Below are 5,277 nucleotides of genomic sequence, written 5' to 3' on the forward strand. Positions count from 1 at the left end.
TGATGAAGACCCCTTAGATCTTCATAATGTAGCCAAGTCTCCAATGACCTCCAACAACACCTATTGATCAAGTTTGAGCTAGTTGGCCCCCAACCAAGTTGGGTCCTAAGAGGTTAGTCACAATAGGCTTGGTTACCCAAATGGTTCTTTGCTTCAAACCACTTTGAGTACCAACAAACTTGGCAAACACATTGCCAACCTTATCATTCCCAAGAGAATAAACATCATCAATAATAATTGGGTTGGATAAGTTACCACTAGTGCATGAAGAAGAGAGGTGACCTTTCTCACGACATAGGTAGCAACGTCTACTCTTCACTTTCTTCTCACTTGATTTCTCAACTTGAGAAGCATTAGCTTGAGTCTTCTTGGGAAGAGGCATTTCTTCAACTTGAGGTTGAGCATGAGAATGCACTTGTAGCCGCTTCCCCTGTTGCTTGTCACTAATGGCCTTCTTCTTCAATGGGCAAGATCTAACATGATGCCCTTCAATTTTGCACTTGAAGCAAATAATCTTGGCCGAATTCTTGACTTGTTTTTGGCCCTTCTTGTTGTTGCTCTTGGACTTCTTCTTATTGGAGTTGAATCCAAGTCCACCTTTATCATTGGGGGATTTTTGTACACTCAAGATATTATTGAGTGTGGCATTCCCTTCATGACACTTTTCCAAATCTTTCTTCAAAGAAGTGATTTGGGCCTTGAGCTCTTTGATTTCCTCTACATGGTTAGTCTCAACACAAGCACTAGAGGAAGTATAAGCTTCATCGTTAGAGCACAAGGCAAGGAAAGCAATTCATCACAAGATGTACCAATGTTATGCATGGATGAAGCGCGAGGACTAGCACAAGGCAATATAGCATTTTGACTAGAAGTAGTGCTAGTATCCACATGAGGCTCACTAGATGTTACCTTAACAAGCATGGCCTCATGAGCTAAATTTAGCACATTATGGGATACTAGAAGATCATCATGAGAGTTTGTGAGCATTACATGATTTTCTTCCAACATCCCATAATTGCTAGATAGCAACTCAAATTGAGCCCTTAGCTCAACATTCTCCTTCAATATGGATGCTTCACAAGAGATAGAGTTAGTAGCACAAGCATCATCATTAACAACAAGAGGAGAAGACAACTTGGCAAGCTCTTTTGAATATGAAGCTTTAAGTTGAGCATGAGACTCGGTGAGTTTGATGAGCTCACTCTTAATGACCCTTGAGCCATTTTCGAGGTGCTCAAAGTCCTCAAGGAGTTTAGCATGCGCAACTTCAAGCTCCTCATTTTTAGTTTCAAAAACATTGGCCACCTCAAGAGCTCTATCACGAGATTCCCTCACTCTAGATAATTCTAGGGCAAAAGTCTCCTCAAGAGATTCCTTGGTGGTTTGTTCAAGTTCAAGAGCTTGAGAGAGGTCCGCAATCTCATTAGCGTAATCACGCTCATGACCTTCCATTTTATCAATGGTGACCTCATGCTCCTCAAGACGAGATTCCAACTCATCAATATATTTCTTGCCCTCAATAGCAATAGACATGATTTCCATGAAGTTGGAACGAGCAATTTTATTCTTAAGAACAATGTTCAAGAAAGCGGTAAGCGTAAGCGGAGCGGAAGGCCACAACTTAGAGCAATGTCCGCTTAAGCGCAGCTTAACCGGGATTAAGCGTTTTTTTAATTGGCCAGATTTTGGCTGTTTTTGAATAATATGCACAAGAAAACAGGAAATATAGCACATAGGTAACTGAAAATCTGAAATAGCATATAAGGTTGAGATTCAGTGGTTTACACACCACAACAAATAGCCAAATAACACGTAAGGATAAGGTTCAGTGGTTCACACAGCAAGCATAAATGCATAATATTGTCTTAGAGCATATAAGATAAATGGCAGCTGCAGGCAAGCAGCAGCAGCAGCCAAACAGCAGCCCCAGCCCAGCCCATGTAGTAGTTCAGATCCAGTTCGGGCATGAGAAGGAAGAATGCATGGAGCTGAGTTGGATGCAGAACAGGAGCAGCTGCCACTGGAGCTCTCTTCTCCCCCCTCCCCTTCTAACCCAGTAAACCCTAGCGGAACAGGCCAGTATTGGGCCAAGCCTTTATACCCACCTTTTACCTCCAGCCCGTGGCCCATTTCTTGCTTTTTGAACGCTTAAGCGCGCTCAGCGCTAAAGCGGCCGCTAAATCCTGCTTTTTTCGCTTAACGCTAAAACTTCCGCCTAGGGCAGAAGCGAAGCGTTTAGCTGTCGCTTAGCGCTTAAGCGGCGCCTAAAAACGCTTTCTTGAACATTGCTTAAGAAGAGCTTTAAAAATCATTTCCCCCTTAATTTTTAAGGAGGCAACATCATCATTCTCTTCATCATAATCAACATCATCATCACTCTTGCCATCATCAATATCATCACAAGATATATTGGGATTCAAAGTCGGAGATACCTTTGAAGCCTTGGCCATAAGGCAAAATGCAATAGATGATGATGTAGGATCCCTTGAAGCACCATCCAAGACCACATATTGTTCCATGGAGTGTTGGGTTTCCTCTACATTGTTAGCACAACAATTCGAGGAAATACGTGCATTTTTATCATGGCAACAAGATATAGCAAGCATATCATCATGAGATTTAGTCAAGCAATTTCTACATGATATGCAAGGACTATCAACACAAGCATGTGAAACATTTGGAGTGCTCGAAGTGCTAAAGTCCAAAGATGAAGCATTGCAATAAGAAAGTGATGAAGGATTATCAACAATAAGCCCACTATCATCATTGCAATGAACACCACTACTCACCATGTCATTACCTTGTGGCAAACCACATGTAGGTGAAGTACAAGAAGTTGAGAACACAACACGACCGGAGGTGGAGGGAGAACAATCATCCTTACAAATCTTGGACACACCATATTTATCTTGAAGCTTTGTCCACAACTCATGAGCATCCCGGAACGGCATGAGTTGAAATATAACTACATTGCTCAAAGCATCGAAAAGCACATTAGAAGCTTGACATTGAGATAAGAGTTTTTCTCATCCTCTAAAGATAACCTCTGGAGGAGAAAAACCCATATCTACAATTCTCTCTAAATTTGGGTCCATGACCCTAAAGAGATTAAGCATGCGAATTACCCAAACATCAAAATTTGTGCCATCGAAACTAAGAGTGTCAGAGAATCCTAAACCCCTAGTCGACATCCTTACTCTCTAGGCGGTTAAGCCTAACAAAGAGAGACGAGGCTCTGATACCAATTGACAGATCGAGGATGTCGCCTAGAGGGGGGTGAATAGGCGCTTTAAATAATTACGGTTTAGGCTTGAACAAATGTGGAATAAACCTAGTGGTTAATTTGTCAAGCACAAAACCTACAACAACTAGGCTCACCTATGTGCACCAACAACTTATGCTAAGCAAGATAAACTACTAGGTGATAGCAAGATATATGACAAGAAACAATATGGCTATCACAAAGTAAAGTGCATAAGTAAAGGGCTCGGGTAAGAGATAACCGAGGCACGCGAAGACGACGATGTATCCCGAAGTTCACATCCTTGCGGATGCTAATCTCCGATTGGAGCGGTGTGGAGGCACAATGCTCCCCAAGAATCCACTAGGGCCACCGTAATCTCCTCACGCCCTCGCACAATGCAAGATGCCGTGATTCCACTAAGGGGCCCTTGAGGGCGGTCACCGAACCCGTACAAATGGCAACCCTTGGGGGCGGTCACCGAATCAATACACTTTGGCAACCCTTGGGGGCGGTCACCGGTACCCATCAAATTGCTCGGGGCGATCTCCACAACCTAATTGGAGACACCGAAGCTTGCCCGAAGCTTTACACCACAATGATTGAGCTCCGAACACCACCAACCGTCTAGGGCGCCCAAGCACCCAAGAGGAACAAGCTCAAGGGTACCAAGCACCCAAGAGTAATAAGTTTCTCAACTTGTAACTTCCACGTACCACCGTGGAGAACTCAAACCGATGCACCAAATGCAATGGCAAGGGCACACGGAGTGCCCAAGTCCTTCTCTCCCAAATCCCACCGAAGCAACTAATGCTAGGGAGGAAAATGAGAGGAAGAACGAAGAAGAGAACACAAAGAACTCCAAGATTTAGATCCAAAGGGTTCCCCTCACATAGAGGAGAAAGTGATTGGTGGAAATGTGGATCTAGATCTCCTCTCTCTGTTCCCCCAAAAACTAGCAAGAATCCACGGAGGGATTGAGAGTTAGCAAGCTCGAAGAAGGTCAACAATGGGGGAAGAACACAAGCTCAAAGGATACGGTTCATTGGGGAAGAAGACCCCCTTTTATAGGGCCTCCCGAATCCAACCGTTATGTGCTCAGCCCGCACACGAGCGGTACTACCGCTCCACGAGCGGTACTACCGCTGGAGGAGCGGTACTACCGCTTAGCCCAGTCAAAACAGCCCAACAAGAGAGAAAAACACGAGCTGAAAATCTGCCAGAGAGGTAGTACCGCTCTGGGGAGAGGTAGTACCGCTTATAAGAGGTACTACCACTCGAGGGGAGAGGTAGTACCGCTTATAAGAGGTACTACCGCTCGAGGGGAGAGGTAGTACCGCTTATCGTGAAACCCGACACGAAAAACGCATCCCCAAAAGCAGCGGTACTACGCGCGGCACAAGGCCGCGGTACTACCGCTCGAGAGAGCGGTACTACTGCTTGAGGCTTTCAAGAACACAACAAAGAAAATAGAGGATGCAATAAAGCCTAAACTGCCACAACTTCTGCAAATGAACTCCGAATTGAGCAAACTCAAGCTTGTTGGATAGATGACAATGAGTAGCATCCAAACAGCAAAAGGTTATAATGATAAGAGGCAGGGGAGGTATGCCTAATATATAGAGGAGAGAAACCTCCAACCGAGAAGAACCGGCATAACCTCCAACATCGAAAACATCATAGCATATGCATGTTAACTCCGTTTTCGATGAACTCGAGCTTGTCATGAAGATGACCAAAAGCTCCAAATCTCACAAGGAGAAAAACCAAACAAGAACCAATAAAGATGATGCAAGGATGCAATGGTTTGAGCTCTCTACGGACGATACGATCAAGCTACCCATCGAGAGCCCCCCTTGATAGAACGAAAATCGATCCTATAACCCGGTCTCCCACAACTACCGTGAGACCGGTAAAATAGAAAACCTATCAAGGGCAAACATTTGCCTTGCACATAGTCCACTTGAGCTGGATGATGACGATCTTGACTTCCTCAAGCTAGACCACCTTTCTTGATTGCGTTGGCTTGATGAAGA

Source organism: Aegilops tauschii, chromosome 6 (assembly GCF_002575655.3).
Source record: "Aegilops tauschii subsp. strangulata cultivar AL8/78 chromosome 6, Aet v6.0, whole genome shotgun sequence".
Classification (NCBI taxonomy): domain Eukaryota; kingdom Viridiplantae; phylum Streptophyta; class Magnoliopsida; order Poales; family Poaceae; genus Aegilops; species Aegilops tauschii.